Raw genomic sequence first — 24,821 nt, forward strand, 5'->3', positions numbered from 1 at the left:
TCTAGAGGTGGTTAAAGAAGCAAAACTAAGGCCTAAGAAACAATAAACTGCCTAGGGTAGGTGTAGAAAAATGGGATAAAATCTATGCTGTCAGGGTGCTTAATCCAATTGGAAGGTGGGGGACTTTGTGAAGAATATATGATCTCGGATCCCAAGCACGGTGCCTGGATGTCTCCTTTGCTCTATGACAAATCTGAGGTGAGAACCGTTTCAACTAGGGAAGATGCCTGAGCTGGGCCTTGAAGAGAGAGATTTCGGCATGTATATACAGAAATGATGTCCATTCTAAATGTGGGATACAGATTGAACAAAGGCTCAGACACATAAGGGAGGGTGGTGACTGATCTGGTTTGCCTGGTGTGCTAATAAGATCAAAGGATTACAGATCTAGAGTTATTAGGGGCTGTCTGCTCCAACTCCCTTATCTCACATGTGGGGCTACAAGCCCAGGGGAGGCAAAATTACACACCCAAGGTAACAAAGGTAGTGTTGGGTGGGATTTGAACCCAGGACCCTGTCTCCCTCTCCTCCATCTTTGTATTCCCAGCTTTCCTAGCACATAGACTTTTAATAATTTGTTGAATAAGTGATTGGTCCCAGACATGAATGGGAAAGGCACGGAGAGAGAAGATGGGGAGATGGCTCTCTGAGGGAGACGAGATTTGAGTCAACTCCATAGCCACTCTAAAACTCAGGAGACAAAGAGAGAGAGAATGCTCCAGTCGTAGGGAATAGAGTGAGCAAAATCGTGGTGGTAGGAGGGCAGAGAATGAATTCAGGGACCGAAGAATAGATCAATTTGACTAAAGCATAGTATGTGGAGGTAATACTCAGTCTTACACTCTGTGATGGTCTTGGTCAGATTACACCTGGAGTACTATTTTTAACTCAGGGCATTAAGGAATATTCTTGGTCAACCAGAGGCTTCCAGAAGAGGAATCTCGGGATGGTGAAGACCTGAGAGAGCATGTCGCCGATCAATGGAACTGAGGATATCTGGCCCAGAGAAGAGAAGACTCCATTTTCAAAGTGACTTGACTTAAGCTTCAATAGCAGGCAGCAAACCAACACCAAAAAGCCTTTCTTCTCATTCTCTACCACCACTCTGATCCTCCCAACATAGTTACTTATAACCTGCTATATCCAAGACACCATGCTTGCTTGGTGTTGGGAGGATACAAAGCTGAATCCCCAGCCCCTGTCCTCAGCAGCTTATAATATTCAAAGGGAAATTAGCTAATATTTATGCATGCTTTTATTTTTATTATTATACATAATATATAATACAATATAAAATATGTTGTTATTATGCTTTTAAGTTCACGAATCACTTTTATATGTTATCTCATTTGATTCTCTTAATAATCCCAGTGAGAGGTGCTATTCTCATCATCATCCCAGTTTTGTAGATGAGTAGTTATTATCCCAATTTTATAGAAGACGTGGACTGAGAGAGGTTAATAACTTGTCCAGGATCATGCAACTAGTAAGTATCTGAGGGATGATTTGAATTCAGGTCTTCCTGAATTCAAGCCCAGTGGTCTATCTACTATGCTTTGAACTGTGAGGGACCTTCAGCATCATCTAAAACCAAGACCGTCATTGTCCACAAGTTCACAGATAAGTAGACAGGATATAATTAATGCAATAGGAATAATGCAAATTAGATGCCATGGTAGTATAGAGAAGGGTAGAGAACTAGGGAATCTGGGAAGACTTCTTGGAGGAAGTAACATTTGAACTAGGTCTTGAAGTATGGATAGGATGTTGACAGCCAGGGAATGGGTTTGAAAGGGTGGTAGTACCAAGGAGAGAGAGAGCATGAGCAGAGGAAAAGGAGGAGGAAGGTGCATGAAGACTTTAGGAATAATAATGGCTCCCATTTCTATCAATTCATCTGATTTCTCATCATATTTTACAGCAACCCTGTGATGGAGAAAGTGCAAATATTATTGCCTGGTTTTGCAGATGTGAAAACCTAATCTCAGAGAAGTTAAGTGACTTGTCTGAGATCACACAGCTTGTAAGCAGGAGAACCAGGGCTCAAATCCATGCCTTAGGGTTGCAGATTTTGTGGTCAGTCCCCTAAAATCTGACCGTGTGCCAACCCATATCAATTTTAGAGGCTCCTGTCTGGAATCTCGTAAGATCCTTGTGAAGAAGATGAAACTGTGTGGATAGCATAGACGAATCCAAAGACCATACCCCAAAAGTGGTGATTTAAACAATTGAGATTCACCTTGAGGGAGGGAGCTCTCAACTGGAATGTGGAGAAATGTGTGAGATCAATAAAAAAGCACTTTGCAAATCCTAATGTGCTAAGTGAATGCCAGCTAATAGCAGCAGCGCTAGTTAATAATTATTTAAAAAGCATTAATATAGTTTTAAGGCTTATAAAGTGCTTTACATAAACTATCTCATTTGGCTGATCATCATCTGATCTTGGGTCTCAGCATTTTATCAGTTGTGTAGATGGAGGCATATCTGCCAATTTTGCAGATGACACAGGACAGGAAAGGTTGGATAATACAATAGATGATGCCATGGGGTACAAAAAGATCATGACATGCTAGGATCTGATCAAGATGCATTTAATGGAGGTAAATGGAAAGTCACAAGATACGGGGAAGCTCCCTGAATCAGTGCCGAAAGTACTGGCCTGGAAGGACATACACAGGAGTGTTCATACTCTGATGGGAGGGGAAAGGTAGGATGAGCGACCATACACGGTAGGGCCTGGGCTTCTCAGAATAAGTCTGACATAAGCTCACCAGTGGAATATTGCTTTTGAGTGACCACCATCTTGTGGGTAATTGTTGCCCAGTTGGGATAAAAAATCTGGAGAGATTTTTCTGCTCAAATGCCAAACAGTAGGGAGTGGACTGGTATGGTAAGACTATGCTTACGGAGCCTAGGAGGCTCCGCATGGCACTAGTGATCATTGGGTGACCCGCAGGCAGCAGACTTCAAGGACACCAGCACCCCTTCCCTGGGCTGTCTGCCCTACAGCAATATGGTCAGACAGCCTGTGTGGCCGTTAGGGGAGGGACGGAGTCAGAGGAAAGCTTTGGTTACTGGGCAGCAAGAGTGGAATGGCTTTTGATAGACTTGAATGATTCTGCAAGTTCCCAAGAGGAAAGTAGAGGCACAGAGGGCAGCCTGGGATTTGGCAATCAAGGATGTCCCCAGTTGGTATTTATTTATTATTTATTCATATTTTGAACATTCACAGGACTTAAGTGGGTCTCAGTATCCCTTGCCGGTTGGCTTGCTTGACTTGATGGACCTTAGACTTTAGATCTTTTAATAACTTTTCTCTTAGTTTTGCTTACTTCTCATAGAATACCTTCCTTCAGGTTGCTCTTGGGTTATCTGAGAGAGAGCACTTTAGGAGCCATTGAGACCCCTCAGCTCTCTCCCATGGCCTTCTAGCTCCAATTTCTAGGGTTATTCTCAGTTGCTCTGCCAGCTCATCTTCCCACTTCCATATCACCAAACCAGAAAGGATGCCCCTAGTTTAGATCTTGACGCCAACTCTCAGGACCTCTCACTTCACCACTGCTTTTCCTGGGGATCATCAGTTTCTAGAGAATAGCAGTAGCACCTTGTCTTGCCCCTTTCCCAGTGAAGCCTAGGAGATGCAAAGAGAAAAATGAAATAGTCACACCTTCACCAGGCTTGCATTCTCCTGGGGGCTCCTCTTCCATCCCTTCAGGTGGCATTTCAACACCCACTGTGGTGCTGGGCACAGAGTAGACACTCAAGGGATACTCAGAATGTTGGATATTTCAATCATGCCTTTGCCCTAAGGAGCCCACATCTGGTGGATTGTGCCTAGGAAGTCCATCCAGAGGATGAGGATAAGGAGGAGGGATGACAGTCACACCATAGGAATATAGATATGTTGTTGGAAGGGACCTTGGTCACTTCATCCCACCTTTTCGTGAGAGGATGGAGGCCCAGAAAGGTTAAGAACTCTTGCCAGGGTCACAAAGGTAGGAGAGGCAGAGCTTCATGTCTGAGGACTCCATGTCCAGAGCACTTTCCACTGTGCTGTCCTCCCTCCAGTACGAGGATTGGTCAAAAGAACTGGGGATGTTTAGCCCATAGACAGTAAGACATTCAGGGGAGCTGTGGTTGTTGTCTTCAAACATCTGGCCAGCTGTCATGCACAAGAGGGGTTTAAGTTTGTTCCACTTGGCTGCAGAGGGCAATACTGAGAGTAATGGGTAGAAGTCAGAAGGAAGCAGCTTTGGGGCTCGTTATGGGGAGAGCTTTATAAACATTAAAGCTGTCCAACAATGGGGAAAGGTGCCTCCTGAAGTAGTCTCTTGTCACTGAAGGTCCTCCCCTCATGACAGAGTTGCCCCTTGTCAGGAATATTGTAGGGGGGATTCTTGTTCTAGCCAGCCTCTGAGGGACCCTCTAGAGGGGCTCTAAGTACGTGAATGCTAACCATGAGGTATCAATTTGAATGACATTTGGTTTTTAGGATTCCTGGAGGTTAGAGAAAGTGCCCTCTATTAAGCTAGTGCAACCCTCAGGCAGATTATATGTGAATGGTTGAACATACAAATGTGTTCATTTGTATGAACATGTTCATTTTTATGGAAAAGTGTGGCTCCTCCTGGGATGGCACAAGTCATCAGAGGGATTGACCAACCTTAACAGATGACAAAGGGCCATCTACCATCCTCAAGCCTGCTGCCCTTCCACTTCCCCCATGGTTTGACTTCTCAGCTGTGGGGAGAATGGTCAATGGAAAGAGCTAAGATCACCTTTGGAGTTCACTCCAGGCTCCATGGAGCTGTCTCCCATCCCAGGGGTGGGAAAACACTAGGGACTTTCTGTCTTTGATTAGAGGGACAAAGATAAGTGTAGCCACAAATCCTCAGGGATAAACCAACTTTAGTACAAAAAGGAGAATTTGGGGTGAGGTGGGGCACAACACAGCATAAGGCTTATCCTATGAGGATCACACTGCTTGCTTTCAGAACCTGGCAAACCTCGTGAAGGATAGTCAAATATTTAGAATCCCCGTACCAGAAGCAGAAGTATCCATTGTGTATCTTTCATAGGAGCATAGACATACCAAGTATCCCCAAAGTCTTAATGCAGTTTTAGGATTAGGAGCTTAATAACCAACTTAACTACATTAAGACTTTTGGGACACCCTGCATAAAAGGCAAGAAAGAGATTCCAAAAATATTACAAGCCTGTTCAGTTTAGAGAACCATGTAGTTAGAGCTGGAAAGGGCTATGGAGGTAACCTACCTAGCCTGCCGTCTCATCTTATAAATGAGGAAACTGACCACTGGGGAGGTGGAGTGGTGTATTTCGAGTTACACAACTAGCTAATAGCAATCGGGACTTGATCTCAAGTTATGGAATTATAGATTCTGAGTTGAAAGGGACTTGGAAGTTGATTAATTTTATCCCCTAATTTTACAGATTAGGAAATCAAGGCACAGAAAAATGAAATGACTTGTACAGAGCCACAAGGGTAGACAGCAGAGACAGCATTAGAACTCAGGTCCTCCAACTCCAAAGCACAGGCTCTTTGTACCACATCATTTAGAATTAAAACAAAACCAAATGCTCTTTATTTGGGATGACTTCCTCCCTCCCAAACTCCTCAGTGATCCTAAATCACAATTCAGGGAAACTAAGGCAAACACACCATCAGTTATGGTCCTAGATTGGAGACAGACCTTCAGGAACTGTTGCAATTCCAGGCATGGGAGATACTTGGTCCAAAGTTAACCTGGAGCACACGACATCGAGTCCTATTCAGGGAGCAGGAGGGAACTCTGTGTACTGGGGCTGCTGGGACACCTGAGAAATGATGCTCCTGCAAGGAGCTCTCTGCTGCCTGTAATCAGGCTTTGGGGGTGTAGTGTGAGCATGACATCTAGTGGGACTAACAGGAAGGATTTGAGTTCATTTTTATGTTTCAGCCCAGAATACTTGGCTCCTTTTGTTTATAGGCAAAGTGTATCTAGAATTTTTTTTTTCAGTCCCAGGGGAAGCATCACAAAATGAGACTGGGGTAGTTGCCAGAAAAGCATATACAAATGAACATTGTAAGATAAATTCTCTTGTCGTGTGGAGACAAATTCTAGGAAATGAGACACCAGGCAACAGCAAATTTTCTCAAGGGGTGGGGGGAGGGGGTTGTAAAAGGTAGAGTTTACATGAGTGTGAAAACTAGAGGGTTGAGACCTCATCTGGCAGCTTCCTATTTTAACTAATGATTCTAAGACCCAGTGGTTCTACCATTACCAAAGGAATTTAAGCACTCTCAGAGTCCTCTAACTTTGGGCTCCCTGAGGCAAAGCCCTGGTCACCCCTTCCTAGTTATAGCTCTGAGTTATGGGATTATCTGTGTGCCCTGTAGCTACTCAGTGAATTCCCAGTGTGAGTGCTGGAAAGCAGTGTAAGAGACATGGAAAGATGATGGAACTGGGTTCTAGTCTTACTTCTGCTACTAGGGATGAAATCTTAGACAAGCAATTTCTCCTCTCTAGAATCAAACACAAATTTCTCTGCTTGTCATTCAGAGACCAACCAGATGCCAACCTACTTTCCCAACTTATTACACATTACTCTTTTCACATGCTCCATGATCCAGTCAAACTGGACTTGGAATCGGGAAGACCTGAATTCAAATCCTACCTTAGACGTTTATTAGCTGTGTGACTCATTAGCCTGTTTCCTAATCTGTAAAACAAGGATGATGATAATTGTGCCTGCCTCCTGGGTTGTTGTGAGGATCGAATGGGGTGACAAGTGTCAAGATCTTTGCAACCTTACAGTGCGATGTAAATGGTCACTACTATTCTTCACCTGCTTCCAGATTGGATCCTTATTGATCATTCCTTACACAAGATGTGCTGTCTCTCACCTCTCTGAATTTATGCATGTCAGCTCCTAAGCCAAAAATGTACTTCCCATCCCCACCATTTGGAATCCTCTTGGGATGCAGCATGGTGCCATGGAAAGGGCGTGGGATTTGGAGCAGGAGGACCTGGGACCAAATCCTGGCTCTGCCTCTTACAATCTGGGTTTTGGCAGCTGGGTGTCAAGTCATTTAACCTCACTGAGACTCAGTTTCCTCATCTGTAAAATAATGGCATTTGATGTCACAGCCCTTAATATCCCATGCAGCTCTAAATCTGCCATCCTATCATCTTCCTTCAAGGTTCAATGGAGGTGTCACCTCCCCCATACAACCTTGCCCCATACCCTCAGCTAAAAGTATAGTCTCCTCAAATATTTCCACCTTTCTTATCTGCACCTTTTCCCATGGTGCTGTGGATAGACTTGAAGTCAATAACATCTGGGTTCAAATCTGCCTCAGTCATTATTAGCTGTGTGTCCAGGGCAAGTCATTGAATTCTCTGGGCCTCAGTTTCCCCATTTGTAAAATGAGAGGGCTAGACTCTAAAACATCTAAGGTCCCTTCAGATCCCTTAGAGTCCCTACTATGATCCTTTACTTTCTATCTTGCACTATACTTTCTATATCAAATCCATTCTCCCTATGAAGGCATTTTTCATTCTTGTGTCCTCAGCACCAGGGACAGACCCTCCACAGAGCAGTGGTTAAACAAATGAAGGTTGAATTCCATGAAATGAGTGCTTATGGTCCAGAGGCCATTCCTCCTCACCCCTCCCACCCCTACCCCAGGAGAATTAGTCAGCTCAGCTTTGGGACTGGGGCTGCCCTAACCCAGCTAGTGAAGTCACTATTATGTAGCCAAGCCCCAGTGCTTCTGTAAAGAGATTGACTGGACCGTCTGCCACTAAACACAAACTCCCCTCCCTGGTCTCCATACCCTAATAGATTCAAAAGACCATGGATTTCAAAATGGAAGGGACTTTAGGAGCAGTCTAGCCCAACCCCTTCTGTTTTACATGAAGAGGCTCACAGAAGTTGTGACTTGCCTGCACGTGGCTGAGGAAGGATTCAAACCTAGTTCCATGGACTCTAGTTCCAGCTTCCATTTTCTTTTTTTCTTTTTTTTTTTAGGCTATACATATGCAATCATATTAAACATATTTCCACATTAGTCAGGCTGTGAAAGAAGAATCAGAACAAAAGGGGAAAACCACGAGAAAGAAAAAAAGAAAATAGTCTTCTTCAATCTGCATTCAGACTCCATAGCTCTTTCTCTGGACGTAGATAGCATTTTCCATCATGAGTCTTTTGGAATTGTCTTAGATCTTTGTATTGCTGAGAAGAGCTAAGCCTATCAGAGTGGTCATCACACAGTGTTGCTGTTACTGTGTACAACGTTCTCTTGGTTCTGCTCACTTCACTCAGCATCAGTTCATGTAAGTCTTTCCAGGTTAGTTCCAGCTTTCTTTCTGCCATCCCATGTTGTGTCCTATCCTCCTTGAGGACAGGGTCTCTCACTTCTGTCCTTGTATCTCCATGCCCTAGCATAGGGTCTGCCTGTCATTATGGTAGCCCAGTAGCTCTAAAAAATTTTGGTCTCAGGACTCTTAAAAATTATTGAGGATCCCCGCCCCCGCAAAAAGCCCACTTTTGTTTATGTGCCTTATAGTTATCAGCTTGCTGCATTAGAAATTAAAATTTCTTAATATTATTATGAAAATAGTTTTGACCTTGTAGACCCCTGAAAGAGTCTTAGAGTCCCCCAGCAGTCCCTGGACAATACTTTGAGAATTCAGCTGCTGTGGTAGGCATTTAAAATGTGATCTTTAATGGAATGATTGAGTGATTGACTTAAGTGAATAGATTATCAGGAGACAGGGCTGCCACTAGAGTATATGCACCAAGTTCACTTTAAATAAATGCTCCTTTTAAAATCATTCTTAATAATCCCTCACACACTTTATGGCACTTCAGAATTACACAGTGCTTTTCATATTCATTATTTAAATTGACTTTCACAACAGTCCTGTAAAGTACGTAATGCTTGCAGATGAGGAAACTGAGTTTCAGAGAAGTAAAGGAGTTGTCTAGGGTGCTCAGCTAGGAAGCAGGCCTAGAACCCCAAGTCTCCTACCCTGTCTACCACCCACCCACCCCATTCCTGCCGTTACAAATATCAGTAGACACAGATTCTGAAGGACCAGAGGGATAGATACCTGGAATGTTTGGCAAAGAAAGATAATAAAAACCTCTTTATTTTCCTTTTTCTTAAAAAAAAATCAAATAAATGCAACTGATTCTATTTTTAATCAGTCCTACCCCAAGGAGTTAGTAAAAGTCAAATGCAGAAGAGATAAATACTACAAAGTGTCGCCTCATCACTCCACCCCCAGTCTCAGACTGCCGAAGCTTCTCTTTGGCCTGGCCAGCCATGGGATCCAGACATCTGCTCCTCCCCTCCCCAACCTTTCATAGTCTCCTCCACCTCACAGCATCCCCACCCTAGAACCATAAAGGAGTTTCTTCAATGGAAATTAAAAATCTCGACCTGAAGAAAGAGCTTCAGAAGATCATTCCAGAAGGAGAGGCAGCTTGTGCTACTTGAAAGAGCCCAGGTGTCTGAAGATCCAAGTTTGAATGCCGATTGTGCCACTAATTGTATGGCCTTGGAAAAGTCATTGGGCTATCTGAGCCTCATCTGTAAAACAAGGGGTTTTGGATAGACGAATGAGAGTTAATTAAGCACTTGACCGTGTGCAAAGCACTGTGCTGTGTTACAGATACGCTCTCCCCCAGATCTAAATGGATGATCCTTGTGGTTCTCTGTACTGCAGAATACTAAGGTTTAGAATAAGGTCCTTTTTTCTGATGTTTCCGTTTCCCCCTACAGCTTGCCTTTTCCATGGCAGACACTTTAAAGCCAAATAAATGGCACCGACATTTGTTCATTCATTACCCCTCAGAGCTTAGGAGCCTGGCATCTTGACTTTTTCAGAATTAAATGGCAATGAAAAATGAGTGGGTGTAACAATCAACCAATTAAGCAATCGTTAAGTGCCTACCATTGGAGCATGGGCATCTAGGTAGTGCCATAGTGCATAGAGTGCCCGGTCTGAAGTCAGGAAGATTCATCTTCTTGAGTTTAAATATAGCTTCAGACACTTACCAGCTGAGTGACCTTGGGCAAGTCACTTAACCCAGTTTCCCTCAGTTTCCTCATCTGTAAAATGAGCTGGAAAAGTAAATGACAAACCACTCTAGTATCTCTGCCAAGAAAACCCCTGATGGGGTGACAAAAAGTCAGACACAACTGAAAACGACTGAACACAACAGTTAGGGCACACAGTCCTAATTGTAATAGAAACTTAGAATTGAAAAGGACCTTAAGCATGTATTCAATCTACAGCATCCCAATAAGCAATATTGCAGCCTTTGCTTGAAGGCTCCCAGGCCTGGGGCCTTGCTGCCTCTGGAGGCGTCCAGTTTCATTTTGGACAGCTCTGACTGTGAGCAAGGGCTTCATCAGATCCAGTCAAAATCTGCTGCCCTGTACCTTTACCCTTCGCCCCTTCCTGGTCCCACATTCTGGGTCCAAGCACCAATCTCTTTCCTCTTCCTTATGACAATCCTTCAGATATTTGGGGACAGTGATAAAGACCCTTATTCAAGTCTTTTCCACATCTGTAGGTCTTTTAAAATGGTCATCTTATTTAGTCCCCAGTCTTCTCTCCATCCTGGCTGCACTCCTGGAAACACACGTCAGATTGTGAACATCCTACCTACAACGTAACACTCCCATCATACCCTAGATGTGATATGATCAAGATGGGACAGCTGGATTTTGCTTTTCCTTAATTTGCAGGCTGTACCTCTATTAATTCAGCCTAAAATTGAATTAGCTTTTTTTGGCTTTATTTATCCCAAGCAAATGTCTATTTTCAATAGATTGTGGCTAATGGCAGCTGAATGAAGAAAAAATTAACATAAGTTGTTTCCCTGAAGTCTGGCAGATCCTAGAAGCTTGTTTACCATCTGTGATTTCTCACTTAGCACAGAAGGCCACGAGAAGACAACCTTCTTCCAGGCTGTTTGAAGTCAAAGCTTAGCCTTGGGCCCTCTCTGTGCCTAACCTTCAGTTCTGAGAAAGTCTGTTGATTATAATAGGACTCTGAATCCCTAGACAAAGCAAAGCATTGGCACAAAGTACCCCAGCAGATCCCCTCCATTGGGTGCTGAGTCAGCTGCCTAGCTCTGTCTCCTAGTTTCCTACCATTTTTCTATGGGACACCATTGCCCAGGCCTAATTTCTGATTATTTTTTTCAATAAATACCTTTTGCCTGAACTCAACCTAGTTTGGCCTCATAGCACAGGGACCAGCAGTGTTCCTGGTCACCTCTCTCTTCTTCTGTCAGAGGTATATTTCTCCCCCTCCCCCATCTACGAGCAATATAAGTATAGGGGGTTGGTGTTATCTGTGTAAGTTATGCAGGATATGCTGGCAAATGTTTAACAATGGACTCTCAAAAAATCCCAGTTTAACCTGTATTATTAACATTTTTAAAGAAGTGATTTGTTGGAGCAGCTAGGTGGCACAGTTGATAGAGCACCGGCCCTGGAGTCAGGAGGACCTGAGTTTAAATCCGACCTCAGACACTTACTAGCTGTATAACCCTGGGCAAGTTCCTTAACCCTGATTGCCATCCCCACCTCTGAAGAAAAGGAAGTGATTTCTTAAATCTAGACAGAAAACAAAGTAATAAATCAAGGCCTGATTTCTAGTGTTTTCTGATTTCCATAAGTTTTCATACTGAAAACTTAATGATTGGCTTTTGGGAGCTTGAGCACATTCTTGAGTATATATCAACATGACTTTGTCAAATGATTTTTTAAAATCAACAAATAGGCAAAGTGAGATTTTTATACCTCAGTCATTTGTGCGACTATAAAGACATGGTCTACTGCCAAAGATTACTTACAAAATTTACCTTTTCTATTCTTGTATTTTCATCAAGGCAATCCTTGGTGGAAACCAAAGGTAGGCTATTTTCATAATGTTTTATAAGGATATAAAAGGATGTATGTGGGTCAACAGTTGTTACTTCTTGGCCTTTTTGGGGGTGGTAGTAAAGAACCATCTATCATCTTTTCTATTCTTTTGTAAACTTTTCCTTTTTGAAATAACTTATAAAATGACCCCTGGGAGCCTTTGAAATGTGTGGTCTCTGGCATGGATTTCTTTTGCCTAGAATTAGTCAGGCCTAGCTTCCTTTTTCCATTTCACTTTCTTGAATGCCACTGCCGTACATAGTGCACCAAAGGGTTATGGATCTAGCAGCAGCATTATCTTTGTTCATTAGACAAAGGATTTGTTTAAAAGAAAGATGGAGGGGCAAACGATCAAGAAGAAATACAGCAGAGTGGCAAACATCTGCAAAGTGGAGGCCAGGAAAGCCAAAGCTCATAGTAAGCAGTGGCTTCTAAAAATTATAGACATAATAATGGGGAGAAAGATGCCTCTAAATATCATTTAGGAGGAGGAGGAGGAGAAGAAGAAGAAGAAAGAAAGAAAGAAAGAAAGAAAGAAAGAAAGAAAGAAAGAAAGAAAGAAAGAAAGAAAGAAAGAAAGAAAGAAAGAAAGAAAGAAAGAAAGAAAGAAAGAAAGAAAGAAAGAAAAGAAAAGAAAGAAGGAAGGAAGGAAGGAAGGAAGGAAGGAAGGAAGGAAAGAAAGAAGGAAAGAAAGAAAGAAGGGATTGGCTCACTGTTCACTTGTAGGAGTAAGCACTATCCAAAGGAAAGAACACTAGCTCTGAAGTCAAAGGACCTGTGGTTCAAAACTCACACCTCAAAACTTACTACCTTTGTGACCTTGGGCAGGTCACTTAATCTTCTAAGGCCTAATTTCTTCATCTGCAAAATAAGGGAGTATTTAGACTAGTCGGTCTATTCCAGCGCTAGAGCTATGACCCTCTGACTTTCCCAACACCAGACAGCTAGTCATTGGTGGCATCAGTGAGTCAATAAATATTGAGCGCCTACTATGTGCTAAGCACTGGGGATACGAAGAAAGGCAAAAGAGAATCCCCGTCCTCAAGTAGCTTCCAATCTAACTAGGGAAAACAATTACAGCTGCATACATATAAGTTATATAGAGGATAAATTGGAAATAATTAACAGGGGGAAGGCACTAGAATCAAAAAGGATTGTGAAAGTCTTCCTGGAGAAGGTAGGATTTTAGCTGGGATTTGAAGGAAGCCAGGAAAGCCTGGAGGTACAGATAAAGAAGGAAATCATTCCAGGAATGGAGGACAGCCAGTGAAAATACCCAGAGAGGAGAGGAAATGGATTGAAGAGTTTGTAGTGGGGAGGAAGGTGGAAGAAGACAGGAAGGGAGGGGGCCTCAGGTTGTAAAAGGCTTTGAACTCTAAACAGAATTTTATATTTGTTCCTGGGGGTAATAGGGAGCCACTGGAGTTTATGGAATATAGGGGGGCTCCTGACTCATTCTATGACACTAGAAAAGCCTTTTCTGAATATTTTCCATCAATCCTAAATGACCTATATTAACTCCCTCCTGTGATAAAAGCCCCTGACCGTTGGGAAAGACCACAGCTCTCAATATCCATCAGTCAACTAGAAGCTCTGAGTTCAGGCTCCTTAAAAAGCTGCCAGCAGAGGGCAGCAAAGTGCTACCAACAGTTTGCTCTACCAAGTACTTTAAAGATGGGTGTTTTGGAAGAATTCTGTCTGAGGTGGGTGGGGAGAATAATCTTGCATTTCTGGCCTTGTAAACATTAAAACTAAACTCCATTTCAGGAGAAGTAGAAGCCTGCTTAGGTAGTGCTACTGACCACAGGGATGCCCACTTGGAAGTAATTTTCCACAGTCACCATTGGCTCAAGCTAGATGAAATATCACCTTGCTCTATCCTTATTCTGAATTTACCTGATGCATGATTGAGGCAGCACCCATTCTAAAAAACACCAGGTGGAAATGAAGTCTAGCGCCCCCTTTCTCTCTTTAGTTAATCCTAGTCCTGGCTCTGCAATTAGTTGATGTATGGCCTTGGGCAGGTCATTGCCTCTGGGCTCTATGTTAGACAAAGAAGCCCCCATACTGTTCTCTGAATATAACATTTTATTTCCTGCCTCTAAAACTATGAGCCTCTGGTGCATAGTATCTGATACATAAGGAGCTTCATAAAGCTTATTGCACGAGAGAGAAGACTCAATCATGTAGGCTAGTAACAGCTAGCATTTATCTAAAACTTTAGGATTTGCAAAGTGTTTACAGTATTATGTCATTTGATCCTCAGGAGAACTCTGGGAGGTAAACACTCTTGTTATTCCCAGTTTTATAGGTGAGGAAACCAAGTCTGAGAAAAGTTAAGGGGTTTGTCTGGATTCCTAAGGGGCAATCCAGCATTAACTGACAAGCTTTTGCCAACATTTGAATGGCCAATCCGAAACTTCAGATATTTAAAAGACGTGTCTTCTAGTCCACTCATCTTAAAAGCACAGCTAGGATGTAGCCCTTCAAATATGACACAATCCTGAGGTTATTTGGAACCCCTTTGGGGGGAAAAGACAGAGGTTATATTATGAATCTTGGTTTTAAGCATGTTTTAAATTAAAATGATCTATTAAGATGATGGATGGAATAGAGCTTTAGAACTCTAAGGCAGCATTTCATAATCAAGTGCTGTACTTGGAAGTCAAGAATCCCTGGGCTCAAATCCCACCTCAGACACTTACTAGCTATGTGACCCTAGGTAAGTCACTGTCAGAATTTCCATTTCCTTATCTGTAAAATGGGGGGAAAATATTAGTACCTACCACACACTGTTGTTTTGAGTCTCCAATGAAATTATGTCTATATACAAATGTCACCTATTACTACGCTATAGAATTTTAGACTGGAAAGAATTTCAATCATTAGACAAGGAATCTCAGAGCTAGAAGGGGCCTTAGGAAACATCTAATCCACAGGTTCCAAAAGTGGGTGATACCCCTCTCTGGGGGGCACTAGAATGATTCAGGAGGGTGGTAGCAGCCTTAGATGTAATAGGAGAGCATTAAATGAAAATAAGGGGATGGTAGAAGCATGAGGAAAGAAGAGAAGAAAATTTTGAAAAACTGTTCATACATGTTTCATCTGTTGTGTAACAGTTAAAGTTGTAGTGATTACATTATTTTCCAAATAAGCACACAAAATGCAAGTTATAACTGATCAATGGTCAAGTCCTCTGACAGGTCTTAACAAGCAAGTGTTGGCAGAGGAGTGTGTCTCAAACTGTTGGTAAGTCCAGCATGTATCAGCAGGCATATGTGCTTGTAATGACTTGTTTACAAAAAGATACTATAAGGTTACATGATGCAATATCAAATATAAAATTTTAATGCAGGAAAACCCCACAAATTTACAACAAATGATTAAATTTAAGATATGTCATTTTTTAAAAAAATTAATTTTTTTAAATGATGCAGATTTTAAAAAACACCATTAAAGGGTTAAAGAAAGTAGATTCACAGCGGGGCACTGAGTAATTTTTTAAAAAGGCCAAATAATTTTGGGAACCTCTGATCTAATCATTTCCTTCCCCCCTCCCCTTTTGACAGTGGAAGAATCTGGACCCCAGGGAGGTGAAGAACTTCCTAAGGATACACACAGAGTTCATGGAAAGAGTGTTTGGTCAGTCTCATGCTTTCCGCACTACACCCTTTCCTCCTGGATGGAATGAGGAGCAGCACTGGAGTCTAGAACCCCTGATTCTGTCAGGCTGTCCAAAACGCCAGAGCCAAGCTGAGATTGTTGTTTGGTCAGTCTCATGCTTTCCGCACTACGCCCTTTCCTCCTGGATGGAATAAGGAGCAGCACTGGAGTCTAGAACCCCTGATTCTGTCAGGCTGTCCAAAACGCCAGAGCCAAGCTGAGATTGTTGTTTGGTCAGTCTCATGCTTTCCGCACTACACCCTTTCCTCCTGGATGGACTAAGGAGCAGCACTGGAGTCTAGAACCCCTGATTCTGTCAGGCTGTCCAAAACGCCAGAGCCAAGCTGAGATTGTTGTTTGGTCAGTCTCATGCTTTCCGCACTACGCCCTTTCCTCCTGGATGGAATAAGGAGCAGCACTGGAGTCTAGAACCCCTGATTCTGTCAGGCTGTCCAAAACGCCAGAGCCAAGCTGAGATTGTTGTTTCATGAAGACCATAAAATACACAGCGGGATCTTTCCACCCTCTCCACAGGGGGGCACATAACTCAGCCCAGACAAAAGCCTCCAAAGGTCACGGCATGCATTAGACAGTTTCTAAAAACTGGTATAATCCTTATTTCTAAGCAGCTTTGCTCATTGTGCTGTAAAATGAAAAGTGGGCAGTTCATCCAGAACTCTATGTGGGTGGAATTGGGGAGCAGGGGGGATTAGTTTTAGGGAAAGGGTAATTAAAAAAGAATGGTTTATGTGAAAATGTAGACCATGGTCCTCTGGGACAGAACCACTAAAGAGCTTTGAGGGAGAATCACTAGACAACTCATGGTGGGATGATGGTAGACCTAGACTCTTCTTTCCCACTTTTGACCTGATATTTGGAAAGCACTGAGTTGAAAGTAGGGATGGGGCATTATTTCTAGGTAGCCCAGGGGCAGTTAGAGTGGCCAAGTACCACCATATGGGGGGGTATTTTTAAGTATTTAAGTATTTCCAACTCTACTACTTAAGGTAAAGGAGTTGGGGTCTCCCCTTCCTCTTCCCCTGACATTCTGAAACAGATCCAGAGTTCTTTGAGGATGCATCCTACCCTAAGATAGGCAAGACATGAGTTGTTATGCCCACTTGACTGATGAAAGAGACCACCAGCAGCTACACAGCTAATAAGGGTCAAAGTCAGAACTTGAACTCGGGTTTTCTGACTTTCAAGACACTTTAGTTTCAGTGGGGTGTTGGGGGGTGGACAGGAATGGTCAGGGGATAGGGTCTTGGAACACCATCCTATGGAGGGGGTGAGGAACAGAGACAATGGTACAATGCTGGGAGGGGGCCACTGAAGAGGGATAGAGGTGTGGCAGGAACAAGCTGAGGTTTGATTGGCTTCTTATTTTCACTAATTATTCTTGCCAACTAAGCTCAATTGTTTCTTTTTTCTTTAATATTAAATGTTCAATTAGAAATAATAATCAGTATGGATAGAAGCAACTCTACTTTTCTTATTTCTGTGTTGGGGAAGTATGGTAGGTGCTATTGCCTTCCTCATTTCTTTGTAAAATTGTCACCTTAGGGCAAAGCCCAAGTTGCTCCATCCTAGTTACAGCTCTTCCCCTCAGCCAGGTTCCTGCATGAAGAGACTTATTGCTTCCTAAAGCATTTCCTTCTTAACATGCCCATTAAAGACTTATTCATGTCCTTCTAAGGACTAAGAAGTCACATATACTAGCAAATGGGGCAGCACTGAGGCAAAAGGGATATTTAAGGGCACTCCATGAGTATTGTTCCTCTCCATTACGTGTCAACTTAAGGCACAGATATTTTCCCAGGGTCTGTAGAACAACTAGATTAGGATTTTCCAAGGGTGGAAAAAGAGGAGGATGACACTCTTTCTTCTATCCGGGTTCCTTTCCCATTCACTTTCTCACTCTCCGATTTCTATCTCCAACCAGGACTGAGTCAGTGTAAGGAAGCTGGGCCCCTGCATGCCCCAGCGGATTCCTTTTAGCTGCTAGGAGATCAGCTTGCCTTACACTACCTCCCATTACTCTCTGGTAGACCTTGGAACACCTGCAGGCCTCAGGACAGGGTCCCCCAGCTTGCCTTGCTCCTGCAATCTGATCCTGTATCTTGCAATCATTTCCAGCTCAGGTGCAAGGGAGGGGATCACAAATAAAATTCCAGGAGCTGAAAATTCCTCCCACAAGGATGCCTGCAAGCCCCCCCTTTCCCCAACCCCCAATTTCCAGTGAAGCAGAAATTTTAACTCTTCAGGGCAAATTTTCAAAGCTGAGTGAACTGCACATTACACACTTAAGTCCTGTTATTTGTTAACAGGATTTGAATGAGTAACCTGCTCCCACTGCTTTGAAAACATATCCTTTAATAGGGGAGCCAGAGCCATCAGACATGAAGTGTACCTGTGTCTAGGTTCTGCCTTTATGCCAGAGGCTGTTTGCAACCTGCATTCAGATGTTGGTAAAATTAACTTTCAGCAAAAGAATGTAACAAGAGGGTGATTAGCAGGGGAATGCAGGGTGTGTGTATGTGTGTGTGTGTGTGTGTGTGTGTGTGTGTGTGTGTGTGCGTGTGTGTGGAAAACAGAGCTAAGCAGCAGGCCTGTAGGTAGGACTGGGCTTTGGCTCATGGTAGGCTCTCACTTATCCTGGCTTCGAGCTCATAGGTTGTGCTTTGGGTTCCCACATTTCAAATGCCAAAAAGTGTTGAACCCCTTGAGAGACAGAGTTTGGAGACCCAGCTGTGGGATTGGGAAAAATGATATCTAGGTTCAACCTTTCTCAGGAGACTTATGAAAAGAGAGCAGTGAATCACTAAAGGGTTAAATAAATGGGGGCTATTAGGACTATAACTGATCCAAAGGGGAGTTTCATGTTTCCTGCTGGAGAATTATTTTTCCCTTGAGTGGTACCCTGAAGCTCTCCCTGAAGGTGGTGGTTTCATTTACTGTTGTGGACAGAGCCTGCTTACAATTCCAAACTCAGCTACTATCTGTGTGACCTTGGTCAAGTCACTTAACCTCTCTAGATCTCAATTTCTTCGTCTTTAAAATAAAGGGGTTGGTCAAGATTGACTTCTAAAGTCCCCAGCAGTGATATTATACAAACTCAGATAATTAACACACAATCATCTGTAACAAATGCATTAGAGACGTGTAAAACAAAGGATGTCTTTGATATAAGGGAAAGGTGGTATAAATTGGGGGATATGATTGTGATGGAGTACTGTAAGAAATGATGGACTCAATGATCTTAGAAAAACATGGAAAGCCTTGCATGAAATGATGAAGAGAGAAATAAGCAGAAACAAGAGAACGCTGTATACAGTAACAGGAATATTGTTTTAAGAATGATGTTGAGCAAATGAGTCATTTTAACTAGTATAAGTACCCAAACTAACAATAAAGGACATAGGAAGAAAGAAGCAAAAAAGAACCAAATTTAAAACATTTTTTTTCAGACAATATATAATTACAAATCTATAAACTGAATTTACTTTTAAGTATCTTAATTTTGGGTTACAAATGGAACTCCAGTTGTATGTCAATCAGTTAGTCAACAAATATTTCATTAAAAACCTACTATTTGCCAGACACTGAGTAAGATACTGGAGTTATAAAGACAGAAATGAAAGGGCCTCAAGGATCTTACATCCTAATAGGAGAAGACAATACATTCACATGTAAAGAAATATGACATAGACACAAAGTACTTTGAATAATTTCAATTGGTAGGTGGGCCAGGTGGGGAGAGATCAGGTCTGTGGACTGCCTTAAGGGGATTTGCATATATTAATAGGAAGGTAAATTGGAGTTTCTCAACATTTTTAATACTCTTTTTTTAAACCACTGATTTTCTTCCAAGGAAATGAAATGACCAGAAATCAAAATATAGTAATCTCCAAAGAATCACAACTGTGGGTGACCCAATAGAAGGATGCATGATTGGTAAAAACAGGCTATAGTATACGACCAGTGATGCCTGATATACATCATGGTGTGCTGGTAAATGGTTAGCAAGTGGCTCTCCGGAAAAAAAAAAAAGTATGCAGGGTAGACTTTTAAGTTTAACTTGCCTTATTAACATTTTCTTCAACACTTTCCTAAGTCTAGACAGTCAAGAAAACAATAAATTAAGCCCTGATTTGTAGCATTTGCTGATTTCTGAGCTATAAATGTTCCCACTGATTATTTAACCATGGCTCTTATGAACCAGTATGAGATAGGTCCAGCACACCCCTACTTAATTTCAAGGAGTGGTGTAGAAATCTCATCCAGGAGAAGTCTGGTTGGGAAAAGGCTGGGTTTGGACTGGAATCCAGGACTGGACCTAATAATTCCTCTGATTTAGGGGAGATGGTGAGCAAGAGTCCCTCAGGACAAGAAGGCATGAATGGAGGTGAGCGCTAGTGAGGAAGAGACCAGGTCAGTGAGATCATGGATTCATTTGTAAGTCTAGAAGTCTCAATTTGAATGGATCTACAAGCGGCCAGGTTTTAAGCACCTGATACTCTCTATAGTTTTGGAAAACAGGCAAAGCCTTGGGAACAGAAGAAAGTATTAGGATGAGAGTTGAAGACAGAATTATTCAGATTTTTAGATTCTGAGCCCTCTTTCTGCTAAACCTTTTGGCAAATGGGTTCCATGTTTGTAAGTCTCTATAGAAATAATTGGATGTTCCCCTCACAGGGTCTTTGGGTCTTTTGATCCAAGTCAAGAAAAAAAAGGAAGTGTACCAACCTCAGGATCAAACATCAACATGAGAAAGATTCCCTGCAGAGAGACAGAACTGGATGTTGTGTTTGTCCTTCATTTTCGAAGAAGACCATGGCATCAGAGAAACGATGACATAACTTCAGTTAACTTTGATTTGAGTGAGGCAGGGCTGTGCAAGGCAGAAAGAAAAAGAACACTAGGATTTAGAGTTAGAGGAAGGACTTGGTTTTAAATCTCAGCCCTGCCACATACTACTGCCATGACTTTGGACAAGCATTTAATCCCTCTGGGCCTCAGTAGTCTCGTCTATAAGATGAAGACTTTGGGTAAGATGACTTCCATTTCCCAATCTATAAGCCTGTGACGCTAAGCAAAGAAGGCACTGAACCCTTCTTTGTTCACTGATGAGATGGCAGTGCCCTCTGCGGACAGAAATCCTTTTTGTCCTTGTCCTTGGGAATTTGCCAACACAGACTGCTTGCCCTCAGTGGAAAGAAAAAGAAATCAGCTACTACTGAGTAGTAGGGCTTCCATTAGACAAGAATTCCTTAGGCACTTAGGACCCAAAGGGCTTTGCCCCCTGGGACAGAAAGATGATGGATGAATGAAAGAATCAATTATGCTTTTGTAGGACTGAATCTCAGGCAATGACTCCAAACCCACAAAATCCACTGCCTGAAAGAGCTCCCCTCTTCCTGGAACCTCTAGAGACTTAGTTGCATCCATCACTTCTGGGTGAGATTGGATCTCAAACCTCCCACACAGTTGGGCTTCTGTCTCCAAACTCTTTCAGAGTCTCCAGGAAGAGAATTCTATTGTCTGTTCCAGAGAATCCAACTCTCTCACTAGGAAGTTTTTTGCCTTTGCCTGAAATGTGAACCTCCCCTTGACTTTGAGCCTCCTTGCTCCCAATAAAGAAATGTCGCCAGGGTCAGGAGAGATGAGGACACAAGGACCTCCAAGATGGAAAGACATAAGTGAAGACAATTCAATTCTATGCAAAAAGCTTTTATTGAGCTCTAATGTAATAGCCACCATGAAGGGGTAGGAATGCAAAGGCAAAAATGAAAACACCTAAGGTTTTAAGGAGATTACATTCACCTGGGCGGAAACAGCATGGGAGCAGATAATTTAGTATAAAAACAAAGCTTGTGTGTGTGTACATACACATATGCATATCTATATATATTCTATATCATATGTAGAATATATATTATATATACAAAGTAAATACACAGTAATGGGGGACCATTAACAACTGAGAGGACCAGGAAAAACTAGGGATAGAAGATGACATGAGCTGAAAAGGAAACTAGGAATTTCCAAGAGCCAGAGATGAAATGGGAAGGCATTTCAGGCAAGAGGAACAGCCTAGGAAAAAGCATGGAGGTGAGAAATTTAATGCAATATCTGGGGACCAGCAAGCAGACCAGTTTGGCTAGAACATAGATTGCATAAGGGGCAGTAGTATGAAACAAGTCTAGAAAAATAGGTTGGAACCAGATCATGAAAGGCTTTAAAGCCAAACACAGGAGTTTCAACATAATACTCCTCTCATTGTCTGGATCTCTTGATCCCTGCTTGGTGAAGGTAGGTTGCAAGTTGTGAAATGAGAAAAAAGTATAAAACAGGTAGTCCACAAGGCTGCAGAAGAAAGAGGACACAGACTAAAGATCTCAAGGTCAAAGAGAGGAAAGGTAGAACACCAGAGTGGAAGGGCAGTTGGCTCTTCTTGCTGGGCTGGTTGCCTAGGGGAAATCATTTTCCCCTGCTTCATGATGAGCTGTGGAGCATCCAGCCATGGCAAGAAGCAGTTGGGGTTCCCAGCCAGCAACAGGACTTTAAACAGAAAACCCCAGGCCTTCAGGAGTTCCATTTCTCATTAGACCCTGAGTCTATACCATCTGCTGTGGATGATCCTGAGTTCCAAGTTCCAGAATCTTTAAGACTGGCCCTACAGTATTGGATATATGAGTCTAACATGAATTGAGAACTGTGTTGAATTGTCTGTACATCTTTGTCCAGTGGCAGGAGGGACAGCCAGAGGAAATTAAATCAAGTTAACTGTGCATTACCCAGAATTCCTGCATTATACAGCTAAGTACTATCTGGGGGCTGCCCAGGTCTGAGGGAGGTTGCAGATATAAAACAATGCAATACATGTTTGATTATATATTCCACATTTCCTTTATTGGTTCTATGCTATGATTAAAATGCTATTAACAGTATCCAAGCATGCCCTCCATTATGCCAAAGTTACATGACAAAGGCTTAGGAAAATGTGGTCAATTTTGGAAGGAGTTGGGTTTGCCAGAGGTGGGCTGGATGGCTGACTCTGATTAGGTAAATCTACAATAACCTATGCCTCCAAGATAGTGAGTCAGTATAGCCAACCAAGGAGGATGTTCGAAAGTCATCAGCTCTGCGAGAATTATAGAGATATTATACTTGTAGTCAGTGGATCAATGCATAACCGAGACTCCCCCAGTGCCAAATCACAGAATCCTAGATTTTAAGTCTAAATGTCCTTTTAGAGTCCCATGAAGAACGCCACTTCCCTGAAAACATCATAGCTATACATATTGCTACTTAAGTTTTTTTCATATCTATTGTTTGCACAGTTCAGTTTAGCTTTCACTATCTCTCTGCCTTTCCCCCATCCCCCTTTTCTTTCAGTCTTTTTGCATTTTTCTTTCACTCGGGTACCCATCATCGGAATTTTCCTCCCCATGAAGAAAAATAGCTTCATCAAATTTGATGGATTTTCCCTTTGCAAATTTTAATGTGATCTTTGCCATTCAGGTCAGATCCCATTACAAGACATTTCATTGTAACAAAAATTGTGAAGGTACTCTCCTGATCTCAGGACAACAAAGTTTTCTTAAAATTTTGAATAAATACAATATATCCTTTTGCCCTTCCAAAACAAAACAACAGAGGCATCTTTTTCAACCTCCTCATTTAAAATTTCAATAAAATGAAACCCAGGTGAAATTACTTGCCCAGGGTCAGGCAGGTAGTGACTGAGGCATGATTGGAGCCCAGGTCCTTAGATGCCAAATCTATCTATCTTTTCCCCTCCATTACACAGCTCCTTTTCCTTCTTGTTAAATACAATCACAATAGTGGCTGTTAATACCACTGGTTAAGTTTAAATTGATTTTATGCTGGGACTTGGGTCCATCCAAGCATTTTTCTATTTGAAGAGAAGAGTGTCAGGCCCAGATCTGTGCTTCAGGAATATTAAATTGACAGCTATGTAGAAGACAGATAGATTGGTGAGGCCAAAGGCAAGGGTATGGTTTAGAGGGTTATTGAAATGGTCCAGGAAAGCCGTATTGAGGGCATGAGAAAGGGGGTGGTTGTAGGAGTGGACATGTAAGAAAGAGAGGCTAGACCCAAGAAATGAGAGAAAGTTGCCAAGTCTGGCTACTGTTGCTTTCCAAAAGCTGCTACAAATCCAGGCTATTGTTGAGAAAGCTTACTCCTTATACTAATGACATTACTTAACAGAGGGCAGTCAGGCACTCTCAGGCTTCGGGTACCTTCCTGAATCCACAGAGGTTTCACCAGACTAGGACACAGAGGCACATATTTCCTTTCCTTCTCATTGGACAATGTGACACATTCAGATTTCTACTGAAAATCAACTTGGGAGGACAGTTTAATTCAACTGAACTAACTCTTGTTAGGGGGCAGATAGGTGGTACAGTAGATAGAGTGCTGGGCCTGGAGTCAGGAAGGCTCATCTTTGTGAGTTCAAATCTGGCCTCAGATACTTCTTAGTTGTGTGACCCTGGGCAAGTCACTTAACTCTGTTTGCCTCAGTTTCCTCATCTGTAAAATGAGTTGGAGAAGGAAATGGAAAACCACTGTAGTATCTTTGCCAAGAAAATCCCAAATGGGATTATGAAGCCAGACAAGACTAAAATGACTGAACAACAACAAAACTCTTGTTAAACACCTACTATGTGGGAGGCCTAGTACTAAGTCCTAAAGTGACCTAATCCCTCTAGATGCTTACAAGCTACTGGAGGTTATGAGATGTAATTTGTTAGAGAAATAAAATACAAAGTGGACTTGAAGGGGGCTGAGACAAAGCTTCTCTGGAAATTTCAGGAAAGAATTCTAACAGGAGTGGGGGTGGGGAAGACTCTGGGCTAAGTTTTGATGGAAGATTAAAAAAATCTGCAATGCCAAAAGAAGCAGAGAGCACATTCCAGGTGTAGGGGTCAGCCTGTGCAAATGTACAAAGGTGAGAGACAGTGGGTGAGCTTCAAAGACTAGCTAGTCTGACTGGAAAGAAGGGGCATAATGAAAAAAAAGTAGTGTTGGAGCCAGATATCAGAGGGACTAAAAACGGCCAGTCTGAGAAGTCTGTAGTCTTTCCTATAGGAACCTGGGAGACATCAAAAGTTTTTGAGGAGGGGAAGAGCCAATGCTAAGTGGAGTCTTTGGCAGCTGTGTGAAGGAAGGATAGATACGAGAA

Source organism: Trichosurus vulpecula, chromosome 6 (assembly GCF_011100635.1).
Source record: "Trichosurus vulpecula isolate mTriVul1 chromosome 6, mTriVul1.pri, whole genome shotgun sequence".
In the NCBI taxonomy this organism is placed as follows: domain Eukaryota; kingdom Metazoa; phylum Chordata; class Mammalia; order Diprotodontia; family Phalangeridae; genus Trichosurus; species Trichosurus vulpecula.